This window comes from Pyrus communis, chromosome 15, assembly GCF_963583255.1.
Source record: "Pyrus communis chromosome 15, drPyrComm1.1, whole genome shotgun sequence".
NCBI classification, from domain to species: domain Eukaryota; kingdom Viridiplantae; phylum Streptophyta; class Magnoliopsida; order Rosales; family Rosaceae; genus Pyrus; species Pyrus communis.
This window is the reverse complement of record NC_084817.1, coordinates 11,004,699-11,025,646: the sequence shown is the minus strand read 5'-3', so window position 1 is coordinate 11,025,646 and position 20,948 is coordinate 11,004,699. Positions and strand designations below refer to the sequence as shown.

Below are 20,948 nucleotides of genomic sequence, written 5' to 3'. Positions count from 1 at the left end.
ACTTCTACAATAATTATTATTAATTTTTCCCTCAAATAAAAAACATTATTCATGAGGGTTTGGAGGATTTTAAAAATCTAAACGATAATATAAGTGTAACCATTATCAACTCGTGGAGGAATAATGATGAATCACAAGTGTTTATATATTCTTTTACATTTTTCATACTTGTATGTATATCTTCTTAGTTCTTGCCTATACAAAAACTATATTAGTTTATTTTAATTTTGGATAACAACATGCTAAGTAAAATTTATCGTAGTAATGATAATAAGGAACTCTCATAATAAAAATAAATAATGACTAAATTTTTTTTTTTAACTTATATAGAATAATAATACAAAACTATATATTTAATATAGAATATATTGTATATATTAATATGGCTATTGTATTTTATAATAAATCTTTTAGTAATTAAACTTTAAAATTATCAAAATAATGTTTTTCTTAACGGATCGAAACGGGTTACCCACGTGTTACCCACGTGTATACCCGTTAAGAACCCGTTATTAACGGATCACCCAATAATGACCCGATTAGTTATCGTGTTGATCCGAAACCTATTATTCTCATGTCGTTTTCGTGTCGTGTCACCGTGTTGTGTTAGAAATTTCCGCTGCTAGGAGTCAAACCCGCCTTTTAATCAAATAATCCAGTTTTATTTTTCTACAACGGATTCTTGCTATCTTTGAACAGTTGATTTGTTTACAAATTTTGAGTTCGGGCCTATGTAATGGTGTGAGGAACTATAAACAAACAATTGAAGATAAGAGAACAACAATTTGCCGTAGAAAATTAAAATTGGAAAATCTGTTTAATACGGGTTCGACTCTGGCAATAGAAAATTATTTTTTATTTATTTCTTTTCTTTTTGAGGAAAAAAAATAAAACTATTTTGCTTACATGATAATATAAATTAAATAATTGAAGATAATAGAACAAGAATCCGCTGTAGCAAATTAAAATTGGAATTTGTCGAATCCGGGTTCGACTCCCGGCAGCGGAAGTTTTTTTGGAATTTGTCTAAACAACATCCGGTTTGCACTAGGGGTGGGCGCGGTGCTGTTTAGTGCAGTTTTGAAACCAAAATCGAAATGAAATCAAACCGTTTGGTTTGATTCGGTGTGGTTTTAAACGGTTTCGGTTTGGTTTTTGAAAAAAAAAATGTACAATTTAAAATATACACCTATTTACGCATAAGAAATCAAGAATGGTTCGAAAGATGTTGATAGGAGAGATTAGAAAATACCCATCTAAACATTACAAAACTCTTAACATCATAAATTGTTTGGGCCATGTTTAAATAGATTATTATCTCGTGTTTATCATGTTGGATATTTCTATATCAAGCCCTACTTTGCTATGTCCACCTGCGAGTCTTTTTGGACTCATGATAAATAATTGGGCCTTGTTAAGCTTGATGAACTCATCAACTCAGCTCAGAATTGTGGCACAGCTCACTGGGTTGGTTAAACCCAGCATGTGAAGCGTGAAGACAACGTTGTGTGATTTCGGGGGTGGCGCATCTCTTATCGACGAATGCTTAGATACACAGAGCTGAGTATTGGTAAAAAGTTTAAGGGAGGTCGCAGAGATGCAAGCAACCAGCCAGGTCGCAGAGATGCAAGCACCGAGGCACTGATGTCGACTGTGGAAGAGATGAAGATGAGTTTTGAGAGAGACAGAGACAGACAGATGAATATGGTGACTCGAATAGTGTAGTTGAACTAATTAAAAGTTAAAACATAACATTCAAAATATATGGATCGGTTTTGGTTTCGGTTTCGGTGCGATTTTGAAAACCCAAAACCAAAACCGAACTGTTTACTTTGCCGCAGTTCGGTTTTAAAACCGCAAAACCAAACTGTTTCAAAACCGTAAAAACAAATCGTTCGATGAAGTCCGATTCAATTCATGTTTCGGTTCCAAGTGCCCACCCCTAGTTTGTACTCCTGGTAGCGGAACATTCCTTTTCCTTTTGGTTGGGGGAATAGATGGAACCCAATTCAACAAAGGCGAAGTCGAGAATAAATAAATAAAATTGAAAAAAATGAGATAATGCGTTTGCCGGGAGTCGAACCCGGGTCTATTGCTTGGAAGGCAATTATCCTAACCGTTGGACTACAAACGCTCGGTGTTAAAAAGCGTTCACAGTTTTATTTAACGAGAAAATAAGGCCAGAATGACTCAGACAAAGAGTGGTGCTATCCACACTCATTTTTTTACCTTCTACACACTCTTCTTAATTTGTCATCTATCATATCGAATAATAAAGAAGATTAAAGAACAAAAATTAATATGAATGTGTGAGATATAAAAATAAGTATGCAAATAGCATCACTCAAGATAAATTGCCAAGTGAAAAATACGTATATTGCACTATGGCTCACAACAATAATATAAAATATTTACTTGCCCATAATGGATATGAGAAGACTAATTTATCCTAATGGCTTATTAATTGAAACGTCCATTGAAACTAACATTTAGTCTAAGTTTACCATCTGAAACTGACATTTAGTCTCAGTTTACTAACATTTTGTCTCATAAACCCTTTGAAACTGATATTTAGTCTCAGTTTACTAACATTTTGTCTCACTTTACCCTTTGAAACTGACATTTTCAACTCTTTATCTCACTTCACCCAATTCCATCAAAGAAATATTAAATTAAAAGGTTTGGACATTTCACTTTTTACACATCTATTTACATTCAGCCTGCATGTGATATCCCACATCGCCCAGGGGAGTGATCCTTAAATGTATATTCTCATCTCTACCTAGCACGAGGCCTTTTGGGAGCTCACTGGCTTCGGGTTCCGTAGGAACTCCGAAGTTAAGCGAGAAGGGGGCTAGAGCAATCCCATGATGGGTGACCCCCTGGGAAGTTGCTCATGAGTTCCCAAAAACAAAACCGTGAGGGAATGGTAAGCCCAAGGTGGACAATATCGTGCTACGGTGGTGGAGTGGGCCGGGATGTGACAATATGGTATCAGAGCCAAACCTTAGCGCGTGGTGTGCCGACGAGGACGTCGAGCCCCTAAGAGGGATGGATTGTGATATCCCACATCGCCCAGGGGAGTGATCCTTAAATGTATATTCCCATCTCTACCTAGCACAAGGCCTTTTGGGAGCTCACGGGCTTCGGGTTCCGTAAGAACTCTGAAGTTAAGCAAGAAGGGGGCTAGAGCAATCCCATGATGGGTGACCCACTGGGAAGTTGCTCGTGAGTTCCCAAAAACAAAACCGTGAGGGAATGGTAAGCCTAAAGCGGACAATATCGTCCTATGGTGGTGGAATGGGCCAGGAAGTGACACTACAAACTAAAACAATCTCAATTCCATTTTTAACAACTCTAATTCAAACTCATGATTTTTGGCCCTTTTAAAAATAAATTATTCAATCAATAGAAAAAATTCATGGCAGCAGAATCATTATATGAACCAAAATAAAGGTTACAATTTTGTTCCTAGAGTTGCTTCATTTGCAAGACATCCATGTATTGGCTCAATGGAAATTTTGTACTTGAAAAATACTCAACATAAAGAAAACATGATCAACCTATTGCACCATATATTGGTTCAATGGAAATTTTGCACTTGAAAATTTGGCCTAATCACAAGTTTCACCCATAAAAAATTGATCTTAGAACAATTGCACCATATATAATCTAAACTACATATTAATAAAACATTGTTTGTCAACAAAAAACTAATAAAATTACTACTATACCCCTTAATACAAAATTGAAAGAAGATATTAGAAAAGAAAACAATGTGGGCATTAAAGTAATTTTGTACAACTAAGTTTTTACCTTTTTTTTTCTAAAATTCACAACTATGTCACTTTATCAATACCTTTCCAACTCATTCTCTCTCTTTCTCTCTCTCTTTCCTAACTGCCAACCCCTATTTTTTTGGGATGCTTACCAACCTGTTAAAAACAAATAACTCCTCTCATAAAATAAATTAAAAAACAAATATTTAAAAATATAAAAAATATATATTTGTCAACACACAAAGTGTGTGACCTTTGCTAGTAATAAATAAAAAAACCATTAAGCTATTATGTCCAAAATACTTCTAATGCAAACCCCAAAACCTAAAAAAAAAAATTATCCAAAAGCAAATGTGCACATTTTTTAACCAAAGGCTTCACATTGCTGAGTCACTTACTCTAATTGGCAATAAATAATTACAATTTCGACTTTAACTTACATATTTTAAGAGGCGTGCAAAAAGTGAAGTGTCCAAAATGCACTTCAATTTTAACGTTTTTATAACGAAACAATGGGTAAAGTGAGACCAAATGAACGAAAAATGTCAATTGAAGGGCAAAATGAGACAAAACCAGTTTTAGGGGGTAAATTAAGACTAAATGAAAATTTCAGGGAGCATTTCAATTAATAAGCCTTATTCTAATGTTTGACTTCCCTCACGTTAATAAACAATAATAAAAAAACAATTAGCCTGGATCATCTCCAAATGAGATGTCAAATATGCCAAATAAGATTAAAAGACATTCGTGTAACAGCCCGTCCCAGAAATTTTAAAAACGTACGCGTGAAAAGACGATTTTGCCCCTAGCGTGATTTTTCGTTGTGTAGTTGTTCTTTTTGGCTTGGTGTGGCTGGTTTTGCACCACACACTCTTCCCTATACTCACCCTCACTGTTTCCCCTATCCCTGCACCTGTCCCGAGCTCCCTTTCCTCTCCCATTTTCCATTCCAACGTACGGACACACACACAAACACATCAAACCTTCATAGATCGAAGAAACAAAGTATATATCCATGCTCGTGAGGCTTGTAAGAGTCCAACCGTACCCATTTCAAGTAAGGATACCTTCGTTTTCACGTTGAACTCGGGATACCCGATTTTAGGTATTGTTCATGCACACGTAATTTCTCATGTTTTTGGGAATTTCAAGCTTGTAGGAAGCTTGGTGAGGTCCCTAGGAGGCTTGGGGTGGTTCGTTTGAAGGTTTTGGACGTCGGGATCACGAGTTTCGAGGTTGGCCGAAATTGGGGTGATTTTCCAGGTGAGATTTCGTGGATTTTAGCACTTGAAAGTGGTATGATTGTGTTCCTCTCGTTGTAAGCTTCATTTTGGTACCAATTTTGTGAAATTTGGTTGAAAAACAAAGGAGATAGGACGATTTAAAGTTTTCCCGATTTTCCGACGCCGGCGACGGCGCCGGAGCCTCGCCGGAGAAGACGACGGAATATTCCTAACGCCGTTGGCGGTTACCATTAGGGGTAATGGAATATTCCTGCCGGCGTCAACTGACGCCGTCAGCGTGCCAGGCACGTGCCTGTGCGTGGCCGGCGCGTGTGGCCGTGCCTTGGCCGGCGCGTGGGGGCGCGTGCGACGGTGAAAAATTAATTTAAAAATATGGGGATGTTCCTGAGGTTGAGTAGATCACGTTGGTGTATACATACACCCCATTTGAGCATTGTATGAGAAGTTATTTCTAAAGGTTGGTTATGTGCTTTAAAATTAACGTTTTTATAGTTGTTTCGCATATAGGTGAATCTTATCCCGAAGACGAGCATGGTCACTCGAGGCAGGGGGTTACGACCCTTCCACATACCAGTGAGTGGACTTTTGGTTTTCCGTATATACCTATATACTTATATTTTTCCCAGAAAGTGATTTAAAACGTTTATTCGTTACATGCCATATTTATATTGCCGGTTGTTATGCATGATTAGTTGCATTTATATATGTGTATGTATTGGTGCTGCGGACGCACAGGTAAGTGTCAGGTAAGTGTGATTTATGTTTACATTTAGTATTGATTGAGATGCATAGAGAGCTCATAACCTGCACCCCCGGTGTTAGTGCTCCCGCCCAGAGTTGGGCACAGTCCTTCACGTGATGTTCACCTCCCGCACCACACGCTCAGCTTGGATCCAAGTTAGGTGCACAGTCCTGTTGTACAGACCACTTTAGGTGGTTCCGACTCGTAGGTGACCCGCGACTATTCGCCCAGCCTTCACGTGATCGTAGCACTTGAGCGTATATATATATGTTACACCCAGGCCTGTCGTACAAACCACTTTAGGTGGTTCCGACTCGTGTGCAGGTCTAGTTAGTGAGATTGAGATTTGAGCTCTAGATTCAGCCGTACAGGTCACGTTAGGTGACTCCAGCTAACTGTTTATATGATATTGATGCGTTATTACCTGAGCACTTGCATTTCATTTTGAGGTTTTGGCATAGCATATGCTTGAGCATGATTGGTTTATATATCTATATATGTATTTTCTGAGAAGTATACGGGTTTTACGGCGAGGGGTTAGAACTTATTTATTAAATGGTTTTCGAAAAGCTTTGTTTTTGCCCACTCACGCTTTTGTTTTGCGCCCCTCCAGGTTCTAGTTGGCTAGCACGTTTGGTGGTTTCCCAGAGGGTTTTCCCGGCATATCTGACAGACGATCACCAGCGTAGGACCACCTTCGGGTGTACTTTTGTTGCGTCATTTTCTCCCGGACTGCTTTAAGCTTTATGCTCTGAACTTAGCATCACACTTACGCTTGCACTTGTTATTACTTTATGTAAAACTAGTTTTTATTTATTCGTATTACTATTTCCATTATTATTTTATTAGCTTCCACACTGTGCACATGGTTACGTCACTTCCACGTGATGGCCAGCATGCCCTGATCTCGATCGGGGTGTGTCAGTTTGGTATCAGAGCCTAGGTTTGGCAGTCCTGTGCTTTTGTGAGTATTCTAATGGTTTTGGTGTCTTCTGTCAGAATTATGCCACCTCGTCGGGAACCACGTCGCTCTGCTGAGCCTAGTTTCCCCGATATTACTCAGCTGGGGGAAGCTATTGCTACAGCTATTCAGTCGACGATCCGCCCTCCCCAGATGACTCCTCTGGAGACTATGTATAATTTGAAGTTGGATAAGTTTGAAGGCAACGAGGGTCATGAGGGTGCAGAGCGATGGTTAGAGCATATTGAGAAGACTTTTCGTGTTTTGCACAGTCAGGGGAATCTCCCTGTCAAGAAGTGGGTCGAGACGACATCGTGGTTTTTGGGTAAGGAGTCTGCAGCCTGGTGGGAGCAGGAACTTCGTCGTTTGACTCCAGCTGAGAAGACGGATTGGTTGTTTTCCGAGAGTTGTTCAAGAGAAGGTTTGTGCCTCCTGAGTATATTGATCGCAAGAAGCAGGAATTCACTGAGTTGAGACAGGAGAAGTTGACAGCGAATGAGTACTACCGGAGGTTCACTGATTTGTCTCGCTATCATCCAGATGTTGCTGGCAATCCGGCGAATATGCTTCGTCGTTTCCGTTTAGGCACTAAGAAGAAGTGGCGTTCGATGACGACCACTACCCACTGTGATACTTACCAGGAGTTTTATGAGATTCTGCTGAGAATTGAGGATTCAGAAAATATGCCGAGCGAGAGTGAGGAGGAAGAGAAAGATGGTAATCAGAAGAATGATGATAAAGGTAAAGGTCAGGCGTCGCTCGGACCTCGTAGGACACAGAACTTCAAGAGGGGTGGCACTAGTTCTAGCTCTTCTAGCGGGGGTTTTAGCGCCACTGGTCAGGGACGTGGAGGTAGGTTTGCTGGTGGTGCTAGAGGCCAGAGACAAGGTGATGCTGGTAGAGGTAGGGCCTTAGTCTGCCGCAGGTGCAATAATCGGTATTTTGGTGAGTGTAGGCGTGGTAGCAGTGGTTGCTTTACTTGTGGGCAGATGGGACATCGGGCTGCAAATTGTCCCCAGAGTCAGCAGCAGAAGCCGCAGCAGACTTTCTTGCCACCACCCATACCGATTCAGCAGATTCAGGGTCCTGGTAGTTATGGGTAGACAGGTCGAGGTGGTGTTTACTACTATCAGGGCGATGTTGTTCCCTATGCCCCGGGACAGTATCAATATCCCCAGGACCGGTATTCCCAGGGCGGTTATCCTCCGTATTCCGGCGGCTATACGTCGTATCCTCCAGCTCCAGTAGGCGATTCTCAGTGGTTTCAAGAAGGACAGATTCAGCATGGGGAGATTGCTACGAGTAATGCGGGGTCTTCGAGGCAGTCTGGTCAGCCCAGTCAGGGGCGTGGCATTCAGAGTCGTGGCGGCCAGACGAGCAGAGGTCGAGGTGGACGACAGCAGACCCAGGGGCGTATTCATAATATTTCTCTGCAGGATGCTCAGAACAATCCAGATTTGATCATAGGTACGTTAAATATCCTTGGTTGTTTTGCTAGAGTATTAATTGATTGTGGTGCTACACATTCTGTGATTTCTCATACATTTGCTCAAGTGTTGCAACCTCGCCCCATACCTCTAGGGTATGATTTAGAGTTCGCTATGCCTAGAGGGGAGAGATGTATTGTAGATCGTGTGTACCCAGGATGTCCAGTGATAGTGGAGGATGTTGTTATGCCAGCTAATCTTATTCCGTTAGACATTGTTGACTTTGATGTGATTCTGGGCACGGATTGGTTGCATTTCAATCGTGCCAATATTGATTGTTACGGGAAAATAGTTAAGTTCCATCGTCCTAGACTACATGTGGTTACTTTTGTGAGCGAGCAGAGTGGGGTGAGACAAGGCGTTATTTCGGCCTTGCGAGCGAAAAGGTTGTTATCTAAAGGTTGTCAGGGTTACTTAGCTCATGTGGTGTTGGATGAGGCTGCTCCTAGTAGAGTAGAGGATGTGAGGGTAGTCAGACACTTTCCCGATGTTTTTCCTGAGGATTTACCTGGGTTACCGCCAGATCGAGACATGGAGTTTACTCTTGAGTTGCTTCCAGGTACTAATCATATTTCCTTGACTCCTTATCGCATGGCTCCCGCTGAGTTAAGGGAATTGAAGGTTCAGTTGCAGGAATTAGTGGATAAGGGTTTCATCCAGCCGAGTACTTCACCTTGGGGAGCTCTAGTATTGTTTGTGAGGAAGAAAGACAGAACTTTGAGGCTACGTATTGATTACCGGCAATTGAATTGGGTGACGATTAAAAACCGTTATCCGTTGTCGCGTATTGATGACTTGTTCGATCAACTTCGAGGTGCTTGTGTATTCTCCAAGATTGACTTGAGGTCTGGATATTATCAGCTGAAGATTAGTAGGGATGACATTCAGGACTCGTTATGGTCATTACGAGTTTCTGGTTATGCCGTTTGGGTTGACGAATGCACCAGCTGCTTTTATGGATTTGATGAACCGAGTGTTTCAGCCATATTTGGATAGGTTTGTTATTGTTTTTATCGACGACATTTTGGTGTATTCGAAGTCGAAAGCGGAGCATGTTCGACATCTTACTTTGGTGTTGAAAAGGTTGAGGGAACACCAATTGTATGCTAAGTTTAGTAAGTGCCAGTTTTGGTTAGATCAAGTTGCGTTTTTGGGGCACATCATTTCAGCTCAGGTTATTTTGGTGAACCCCCAGAAGGTCGCAGCTGTGGAGAAATGGGAGCAACCGCAAACCGTCACTGAGGTGAGGAGTTTCCTTGGTTTAGCAGGGTATTATCGACGGTTTGTTAAGGATTTTTCTGTGATTGCTTTACCACTGACGAGGTTAACGAGGAAAGACGTTAAATTTGAGTGGGATGATAAGTGTGAGCAGAGTTTCCAGCAGTTGAAGTATTGTCTCACTCATGCACCTGTTTTGGCACTCCCGGACGATAGTGGTGATTTCGAGGTTTATAGTGATGCTTCTTTGAATGGTTTGGGATGTGTGTTGATGCAACATGGTAGGGTGATTGCTTACGCTTCACGGCAACTGAAACCTCATGAGTTGAATTACCCTACACATGATTTGGAGTTAGCAGCCATCATTTTTGCGTTGAAGTTATGGAGACATTACCTTTATGGAGAGAAATGTAAGATCTTTACAGATCACAAAGTCTTCAGTATCTTTTTACGCAGAAGGAACTTAATCTTCGTCAGCGAAGGTGGATGGAGCTGCTCAGTGATTATGACTGCACGATTGATTATCACCCTGGTCGTGCAAACGTTGTGGCTGATGCACTTAGCAGGAAGTCTCAGGGCCGTATCAATGCGTTGTATGCGAGTCGTATTCCTCTTCTGACAGACTTACGTTCTACGGAAGTGAGGTTGGAAGCAGAAGATCGAGATGTGGCATTGCTTGCTAATTTTCAAGTTAGACCAATTTTGGTCGATCGGGTGCTTGAAGCTCAAGTAGCTAATAGGGAAACTCAGGAATTGATCCAAGCTCGAGATCGAGGAAGGAGGAAAGACCTCAGAGTTCATGATTCAGATGGCATGTTAATGCAGGAGAGTAGGATGCTCGTGCCTAATAATTTGGATTTAAAGAAAGCAATTCTCGATGAAGCACATATTTCGGCTTATGCCATGCATCCAGGAGCTACTAAAATGTATCATACCATTCGACCGTTTTATTATTGGCCGGGTATGAAGAGGGAAATAGCTGAGTATGTGAGTAGGTGTGCTGTTTGTCAGCAAGTTAAGGCGGAAATGAATAAGCCGTTTGGATTGTTGCAGCCGCTTCCCGTTCCAGAGTGGAAAATGGGAAAATATTACTATGGATTTTGTGTACAAGCTTCCGCGTACACATAATGGCTTTGACGGCATTTGGGTGATTGTTGATCGGCTTACTAAGTCAGCACATTTTATTCCAGTAAGGGAGAAGTATTCCTTGGGCCGATTAGCGGAGTTGTTTATCTCGAAGATTGTGAAATACCATGGTGTCTCTGTGAGTATTGTCTTGGATCGTGATCCACGATTTACATCTAAGTTTTAGGTGGCGTTTCAGGAAGCTTTGGGTACGAGACTACTTTATAGTACGGCGTATCATCCTCAAACAGACGGACAGTCAGAGAGAATTATTCAGACTTTGGAAGATATGTTGCGGGCTTCGGTGCTACAGTTTGGTGATGCTTGGCACAAGCGGTTGGATTTAATGGAATTTGCCTACAACAACAGCTTTCATTCGAGTATCGGCATGGCACCATTCGAGGCATTGTATGGTAGATCTTGTCGCACACCGTTGTGTTGGTCAGAGGTTGGAGAAAGAGTTTTAGTGGGTCCGGAGATTGTTAAGGAGACTACTCAAAATGTTAAGGTGATTAAGTCTAACCTGAAGGCAGCCCAGGACAGGCAGAACCGCATGCTACTGACAGAGTGTATGAGGTTGGCGATTGGGTATTTCTGAAGCTTTCACCATGGAGAGGTGTTGTGCGGTTTGGAAAGAAAGGCAAGTTGAGTCCCAGGTACATCGGATCATACATGGTCGCTGAGCAAGTTGGTGAGGTAGCTTACAGGTTGGAGTTGGCTCCGGAGTTGGCTAGAGTACATAACGTTTTTCACGTGTCCATGCTTCGACATTATGTTGCTGATCCGTCTCATGTGATACCTCCTCAACCCTTGGAAATTAATCCAGATTTGACTTATGATGAGGAACCAGTGACGATACTAGATTGGAAGGAAAAGGTTCTGAGGAACAAGACGGTGAACTTAGTGAAAGTTTTGTGGAGAAATCATTCCGTGGAGGAAGCTACGTGGGAAACAGAAGATCGGATGAGGGACTTGTATCCTCGGTTGTTCTTTGATCACTAGGGGGTTGTTGTATGGTTGTTTTGAATTTCCGGACGAAATTCTATTAAGGTGGGTAGGTTGTAACAGCCCGTCCCGGAAATTTAAAAAACGTACGCGTGAAAAGACGATTTTGCCCCTAGCGTGATTTTTCGTTGTGTAGTTGTTCTTTTTGGCTTGGTGTGGCTGGTTTTGCACCACACACTCTTCCCTATACTCACCCTCACTGTTTCCCCTATCCCTACACCTGTCCCGAGCTCCCTTTCCTCTCCCATTTTCCATTCTAATGTACGGACACACACACAAACACATCAAACCTTCACAGATCGAAGAAACAAAGTATATATCCATGCTCATGAGGCTCGTACGAGTCCAACCGTACCCATTTTAGGTAAAGATACCTTCGTTTTCACGTCGAACTCGGGATACCCGATTTTAGGTATTGTTTATGCACACGTAATTTCTCATGTTTTTGGGAATTTCAAGCTTGTAGGAAGCTTGGTAAGGTCCCTAGGAGGCTCGGGGTGGTTCGTTTGAAGGTTTTGGACGTCAGGATCACGAGTTTCGAGGTTGGCCGAAATTGGGGTGATTTTCCAGGTGAGATTTCATGGATTTTAGCACTTGAAAGTGGTATGATTGTGTTCCTCTCATTGTAAGCTTCATTTTGGTACCAATTTTGTGAAATTTGGTTGAAAAACGAAGAAGATAGGACGATTTAAAGTTTTCCCGATTTTCCGGCTCCGGTGCCGAGGACGATTTAAAGTTTTCCCGATTTTCCGGCGCCGGCGTCGGCGCCGGAGCCTCGCCGGAGAAGACGATGGAATATTCCGTCAAAACTGACGGAATATTCCTAACGCCGTTGGCGGTTACCGTTAGGGATAACGGAATATTCCTGACGGCGTCAACTGACGCCGTCAGCATGCCAGGCACGTGCCTGTGCGTGGCCGGCACGTGTGGCCGTGCCTTGGCCGGCGCGTGTGGCCGTGCCTTGGCCGGCGCGTGGGGGCGCGTGCGACGGTGAAAAATTAATTTTAAAATATGGGGATGTACCTGAGGTTGAGTAGATCACGTTGGTGTATTCATACACCCCATTTGAGCATTGTATGAGAAGTTATTTCTAAAGGTTGGTTATGTGCTTTAAAATTAACGTTTTTATAGTTGTTTCGCATATAGGTGAATCTTATCCCGAGGACGAGTGTGGTCACTCGAGGCAGGGGGGTTACGACCCTTCCACATACCAGTGAGTAGGCTTTTGGTTTTCCGTATATACCTATATACTTATATTTTTCCCAGAAAGTGATTTAAAACGTTTATTCGTTACATGCCATATTTATATTGCCGGTTGTTATGCATGATTAGTTGCATTTATATATGTGTATGTATTGGTGCTGCGGACGCACAGGTAAGTGCCAGGTAAGTGTGATTTATGTTTACATTCAGTATTGATTGAGATGCATAGAGAGCTCATAACCTGCACCCCCGGTGTTAGTGCTCCCGCCCAGAGTTGGGCACAGTCCTTCATGTGATGTTCACCTCCCGCACCACACGTTCAGCTTGGATCCAAGTTAGGTGCACAGTCCTGTCGTACAGACCACTTTAGGTGGTTCCGACTCGTAGGTGACCCGCAACTATTCGCCCAGCCTTCACGTGATCGTAGCACTTGAGCGTGTATATATATATATATATATATATATATATATATATGTTACACCCAGGCCTGTCGTACAGACCACTTTAGACCACTTTAGGTGGTTCCAACTCGTGTGCATGTCTAGTTAATGAGATTGAGATTTAAGCTCTAGATTCAGCCGTACAGGTCACGTTAGGTGACTCCAGCTAACAGTTTATATGATATTGATGCGTTATTACCTGAGCACTTGCATTTCATTTTGAGGTTTTGGCATAGCATATGCTTGAGCATGATTGGTTTATATATCTATATATCTATTTTCTGAGAAGTATACGGGTTTTACGGCGAGGGGTTAGAACTTATTTATTAAATGGTTTTCGAAAAGCTTTGTTTTTGCCCACTCACGCTTTTGTTTTGCGCCCCTCCAGGTTCTAGTTGGCTAGCACGTTTGGTGGTTTCCCAAAGGGTTTTCCCGGCATATCTGACAGACGATCACCAGCGTAGGACCACCTTCGGGTGTACTTTTGTTGCGTCATTTTCTCCCGGACTGCTTTAGGCTTTATGCTCTGAACTTAGCATCACACTTACGCTTGCACTTGTTATTACTTTATGTAAAACTAGTTTTTATTTATTCGTATTACTATTTCCATTATTATTTTATTAGCTTCCGCACTGTGCACATGGTTACGTCACTTCCACGTGACGGCCAGCATGCCCTGATCTCGATCGGGATGTGTCATTCGTGTTCTCCAATTGAGATGTCATATATAACGTGGTAGTTGAGCCATTTGACTCCTTACTTTCTAGCTGTCTTTTTTTTTAACAACGAATGAACGAATCAAATATTTTTATTTAATTTTTTAATGTATGAGTCTCATTGACAACCAATATAATAAAAACTAAAATTAATTTTAACAACTTTTTAATAGTTAATGTAATTATGTGGTCCAACATAATAATAAAATAAATATTTGACACATCCATTAAAAATTAAGAAGACTTAACCTTTGTATCCAATTAGTCATATCAGCCATCAACCAAAATTTTGACACATTATATTTGATATCTCCTTTATAGATGCTCTCAAATGATCAAAAAGTAAATGGTGATTGCCAATCGGATTTGACCCTCTTATAGACCCATGATATCACACTTATATGATTTTATAGACCCACCATTTTTTTTTTATTAGTTAGTTTAACGCTTAAATGTTGTAAAATCAGTAGAACAATTAAGAGCTCGTTTGGATATACTTTTAAATGACTGAAAGCGCTTTTGGTGAAAAAATTTTTGGAACCAATCCTTAATAAAAATGCAAGTAAACTCTAGAAAAGCACTTTAAGTGCTTTTGGAACCAAAAAACATTTTCTCTAAAAGATCTTTCAATCATTTTAAAAGCACATCCAAACAAGCCCTAATTTTCCTTAACCCACCTTAATCAGTTATCAAATACTCTCAAAACCAAGAATGAGATGAACTAAGAGTATCGTAGTTAACACATGCATCTTGTTGGGGGTCAGAAGCATGCATTGCCCCCACCCTACCTCCACTAGTGTTGAGAAGTAAACATGTTATAATTCTAGACACATGTAACTGAGAAATTGGAATCCTCCCACATTACATGGAATTTATATGAAAAACAATCAGCAAATTTTTATAATTTGGTTTGTGTTTTAAAGTGCGTGGTTTATCCAAATGGACCCTCCTCATAGGTTTCTTTTCAAAAAAGCTACCAAATCTAAGGTAAAAAAGAAACACTCAATACATGGAAAGTGATTGTGGTGACAAAACAAAAGCCACAAAACTAAAATATACCATTCAAACACAACTTTACAGGGTTAATTGGTCAAAGAGAAAGAGAAATGGTTTTTGTTCTTCTGCACATATCGTTTATTTTTGTTTCTTTATTTTTGTAAAATTTATTCAATTTATGTAAAAAAATAAATAACACATAGATATATACTAGAAATTACTACTTGCGCGTTGCTGCACGATTAAAAATTGAATGAAAGATTATATTCGAAATATATAAAAAGATTGTGTCATAGAAAATTGTTTCAATTTAGGTACAACGAATTTAAAGTTTTGACAATCATACCCAATGTTGTGAGAAAGCTCACCACATTGTTGAATAATATTATCAAATTCTGGAATAACACTGCTTTTATGTTTGTTCCCTGCCACCACGGCAGTTCCTGCTAGAATAACAACAAATTCACAAAACATACAAAAAGTTACTATTATTCTAATATATACAGAACTCAGACCCGAAAATACTAAAAACACAACCCCTGAAATTTATACTGAGTTCAATGTAAAACAAAATATAAGTTTCTTCTTTACCAAACCAGGGAGTAGAAACATGAGAAGTACATAATCTCCAACCCAGCGACTGTTATACGCCTGGATTGTTGATCGAAAACTAAGAGATGTTTGTAAAATGCTTGTCACTGCTTCTTTCATCAACTCTTCTTGATCTTTAACTTTGAGTCGTTGTAGATTAGTTTGCATATGGATTTTCCTTTGTAAACTACATTTCAGAACGAAGAATGAAACTCATTTATTAAAAAAAGGAATGCAATGTTAGAAACCTGGGTAATTAAACAATCAAAATAGTAACCTTAAAATTCATATGATCTAGCGTAAACTAATTAAAATGATTTGCTTATTTTGGTAAAGGATTAATGGATGGATAAGACACTTTAAACAACTATAAGTTTTATAGAAAAGCTTTTCAAGAGCTTAGTTGGAGGAGAAAGTATCAGAAATACATTACTCAAAAGAAAAAGATTACTGAAAGTTACAATGCTTAATTCTATATATTAAATATTATAATGCAATGTGAAAAAGCTCACCACATTGTTGAATAATATTATCAAATTCAGCAGATCCACTGATCTTATACCTAATTTGATGATTCAGAACATCACAACAATAATTTAAAGAGTAGAATATTACAAAGACTGAAACATTACTTACAGAAAGCGATTCGGAACGTCGACCACTTGTGCGGGCAATAAAGGGTGGGGTCAATGAGATAATCAACAACTTTTCCACATTGCAAATGAATAAATTAAAAACAACAAAGCTTAGGAAATCATTTTTAATAAGTTAACAAAGAAAGAGAAGCTACAACCTTTCTTGGGTGTCACGGTTGGAAACTTTTTTTTTCCATAAATACGGCTTTAGAATAATGTGAAGCTGGAATAAGCAAAAATTGAAAACAATTAGAGATTCATGGTTCTTACCTAAATATGAGCTTACGTACAACAAATTTCGTTTGTATAGCCTCAAATGACCATCACGAACTTAGCCAATTAATCAATAAAACACAAATATTTTATGTTGTACTTTATTTCCAACATATCTGTTGCATATGTATACACTGTATACTTTGATTGTGTAAGAGTAGTTTTATGCTATAGAAGCAATATGGCTTTTACCTAGTGAACAAAAGGTTCTTTCTAATTATTGAACAAAATTTAGACATATAACGTTCAAATACCTACAATTGAAGAAAATTAAGTGTTAGAAACTGGAATTCGTCGATTAAAAATCCATATAAGATTTCCTGTAAAGTAACCAAACTAATTAAAGCAAATTTATCTTTTTAAATAAATCATAAGAATAGGAAATGCAAGAAAATAATATGAACAACAATCAACGTAATAACATTAACTTATATAAGATATTTCAGCTATTTGTTTGAGAAAACCCAAAGGAAGCATTTGAAATTGCTCATCTTAATGACAAAACCAAATTATGCACCTACATGCAAGATTGGAAGGTACAAGGAAAACATTCAAAATCATAAAAAAGTAAATTTAAGCAGAATACCCATTTGCAAATGCTAAATCAGTAAAAGGATTCAGATTACAAAAGACGTATTCCAATACCGACCCAAATAATCTACAATACAACATATAAAGCATATTCATCACAACCACATACAAATGTAAATTTGTTGGGAAAAAAAATATATCATCACCGCATTCTTATAGAAAAAAATTATTTAAATACTGATTTTGTGCAATCCAGGAGCTAAATGCTTAACTCAGAAAATAAAAAACTCAAACTTTTGCAATTAGATAAGTCTAGTAACAATCTACTTTTAAAATGGTTTACAATATAGTCTTTTGTGAATTTACTATTTGTATAACATGAACATACCAGCATCAAATCACTTACCCCAACAAAAATTACAACTCAGCAAATCACTTACCTTACCCCAACAAAAAAATCGCAAAGAACAAACATCTATATATCATGATGTAGCCAAAGCAAAATTATGTGTGTGTGTGTGTGTGTGTAAATCAATAGTTCGTCAAATAGAAAAGAGGATGTATTTAAGGTTGGAAGAAAGCATGCTTAACATGCATCAACATGCAGCAAAAACTAAAAAAATTAGAAATATTGACCTTTCAATGATATTGCAACGAATAAGGCAAGGCAAGAGGATTCATCCCAGAAAACAGGTGCTGCACTCTCCTGAAACCAAAATCGTCAATCAATTCCCAAAATGAACTCCAACTGGCAAAACACCCACCCCAAATGGACCTGAGATCTAAGAATATTCAAGAAGTTCTTATAACTAACTATAACTTTACCTGTCAGCATTGATCTGTCAGCCAAAGACAAAATTTTCAAGCCTAGGCCAAAGGTTTTTGCATAAAAACAAAGTCTGTTATTTTGCTAAATAATATAATGTCGAGATGTTTCAAGCAAAATGAAATACTAATGAAATGAACTAATCTGTAAGTTTCTCTTGCGGACAACCCTAAGTAAAGTGAATGCATGTTCTTCTCTCTAAGAGAAAAAGTTGGGTCATATGTTTTAAGAAAAAAACACACAAAATTAGTAAACTATTGAATAAAGTTCAAATCTTCGTTAAATGAAACACAGAAGAGTTGAATTAAATTCCAAATAACTCCCAAAACAATTATATAGCATAGATGAACTTAAATAAAATTAGTAAAAGTGGAGAAAGGAAACCAACTTCACCCACACAATTACCAGAGAGAAATACCCAATCGCTGTTTTTAAATCTGCAAGATAAAAAAGAACATAACTATGTACTAATCTTAGAACCAAGTTGTCTGATACATTAAAAAATGGAAAGAACTAAAAAGTGGTTATTTTAAATATAGCAGCTTTCATCACCATGAACCTAAAGCATTTAAAAAACAAAACACAACTTAGCAAAAGATGGAAACTTGAAAGATTACAGGATATAGCAAATGAATATAAAAATTACCTATGAGCTCCTTCAGCTGAATAACCAAGCAACCTCAATAAATTCTTATGGCGAACATGGCCAATCGCTTCCACTTCGACCTTAAACTCCTTCTCCATTCTTAATACACTAAACTTGAGCACAATTTTTAATGGCTGAGTTAGGTTGCTTAGCTTTAATACCACTGCATAAACATCCAAATATGGTAATAGCCGTGTCTACATTTTCCTCAAATCACCATCCATACATGCACTTGGTGTTGAAAGAAATAACCTTGAAAATAAAGCACTACATATACACAAAATATGTTCAGTAATAAAAGCAGTAAGAAACTAATATAATTTTCTGCTTCTAACTCATTCATTTGATCAACATATCGATGAAACTAATCTATTTTTAGTTTCTAACTCATTCATTCGATCAATATCATCTCAATCAGTGTAATTTCGTCAGATTGTAATCCATATGGTCATAGAACACAAAAATAATTGGGATAAACTGAAAAATGATTAGGATAAACAGAAAAAATGATTAGGATATATAAATAGACGAAGGACTACCATAGCAAAACCAATTAGTTGGTGAAAGGTGACTAAGGAATTAGGACACAAAACACTTAATAAAAAATACTCATAAGAGAAAACCGAAGGAAAATTGGGAAAAATTGATTGCTATAAACAATTAAAATGGTAAAATCCGGAAAAGACCTACCTTTACTTTGTGGCGAAACAAAAACCCTAAACCTTGATCTCTTTAAACTTCCTTGTCTCTCAACTGTGGACTGGAAGTCTGGAAGCAAGCAACAACTGTTGTTTAAATTCGATTAATAATGAACTTACAAGAAAGCAATTTCCAGTGAAACTAAGTTTCTCTATCACTATAAACAAATCTCAAGGTTAGACAATACCACATGTAGGCGTTTACCTTCCAGATCATGTCTTCAGCCATGGACAATTATATGTGGCTTTATCGAGGGGGGTCTCAAAGTCAACCACAACCGTGTTAGTAAAAAGTGGCTCCATAGTAGGCCAACAAGGTGTATTTACACGGAATGTAGTATACAAAGAAGTCTTGCTTCATTCCAACTAATTATGGTGATTCCTAATAGGTAACAGCTTTATTAACGATAACCTTTCAGTATGCATTTCTCACTTATCAATTAACTCTTTTTATTTGATTTTTAATTTTCTCACTATCGTTTGTAGATTGGCAATGAAAATTTGAAGCATCAATCATGAACAAATGGGTGGAAATTGCAGCATTGATGTCAATATGTAAACTTTCTTTTCAAAAGAAACAGTGACATATACACTCTATGAGTATTGTGAATAATGTACATATTGTTATGTAGGATTTATATTTTGACATTTATCAACCGCATAAAACCCCATTTAATATGCAATTTTTTTTATCAAAATAATACTCGGATTATGCAGACAAATAAAAAATAGCGAGACATAACAAAGAACAATACAAATAGATAAAAAGTACCAATTAACATAACGAAGAAAGCTAATGTATAGTAGAACATATTTATGAGAAGACTTGGTTCTCTTATGCGTGTGGATTATGTTCTCTTAGAAGAGGCCAAGGCTATCTTCTTGTTTGTGCCTATCCATGAGATAACTCAAAACATTAAGTATATGAAGTTTAAAATTAAAAAACAAAAAACAACAAAAGAAAGTTGAGCAAATGGGGAGTAAGAGATCAAACAAACAGTGAATAAAGTGTTTTCTTCACAATCCAAACCCAAAAAAATTCAAAAAATGGGGACAAACTGGTAAAAAAACAATAACCGCACAAAAATATGTACTGAAAAACCACCACGTTCAGGACGGTCAGATTTCTACATAGCAGTTTCCGTTCAATTTTCAAACCCCCCCACAACCTTTTATCATAACTTCTTCGCCTCACTGCAGAGATCATCACTTCCCTCCCCAATTTTTTTACTAATCTCTGTCCACTTCATCTAATTATTTAAATGCCTTAATCTCTTGATGCTTCTTCTTTGCTTTTTCATCCATTTTCAGTTTTCAACACATTTTGTAATTGTGAAACAGGTATTAGATTGATTTTAGCAAGTGGGTTTTTTTGTTAACATTGATCAGATTCGGACCTTTGTGTCGATCGAAGTCATTGTTGGTGGGTTAGCTGAGGTATGATTGCTAGCTTTCTCTCTTGGTGCAATTCAAAATGTTTTGAGTTGTTATATGAACTTAAGATTTAGTAAGTACTTGCCGAAAGTCATGGGATTCCGAAATATACTACATTCCGTGTAATAATGAATAAAACTGTGAGAATGTAGTATATTTCGTTGATTTTGATTGTGTTGTTTTTGGACTACACCAGAGACCATGCGGCACATTAGATAAAAATTTGACAATGTTTCGAAGAACACATACAGATCTAAAGGCTTTCCATCTATAAATATTTACTGTTAATTAGTGTTTGCAGATTGCCTCTTCAACTAACCATGTATGTTTCCTGTAATCGCCTTAATATCTCCCTAACCATCTTTGTTTCTTATTTTTTGAATGATATCTATAAATTA

At 38.4% G+C, this 20,948-nt stretch overlaps 2 long non-coding RNA genes and 1 other non-coding gene across 3 annotated transcripts; all 3 read right to left on the bottom strand.

Annotated features, from left to right (window-relative positions):
* Nucleotides 1–2,062: 2,062 nt before the first annotated feature.
* On the bottom strand, nucleotides 2,063–2,134 carry TRNAG-UCC (transfer RNA glycine (anticodon UCC)). Its single transcript has one exon. It is a non-coding gene; the product is annotated as a tRNA-Gly (tRNA).
* Nucleotides 2,135–15,186: 13,052 nt separating this feature from the next.
* On the bottom strand, nucleotides 15,187–16,329 carry LOC137718528 (uncharacterized). Its single transcript, XR_011065897.1, has 2 exons — nucleotides 16,144–16,329; nucleotides 15,187–15,694 (listed from the first exon to the last, which is right to left on the bottom strand). It is a non-coding gene; the product is annotated as an uncharacterized lncRNA (long non-coding RNA).
* On the bottom strand, nucleotides 16,327–19,185 carry LOC137718529 (uncharacterized). Its single transcript, XR_011065898.1, has 3 exons — nucleotides 17,583–19,185; nucleotides 16,608–16,669; nucleotides 16,327–16,365 (listed from the first exon to the last, which is right to left on the bottom strand). It is a non-coding gene; the product is annotated as an uncharacterized lncRNA (long non-coding RNA).
* Between the last annotated feature and the right edge of the window lie 1,763 nt (nucleotides 19,186–20,948).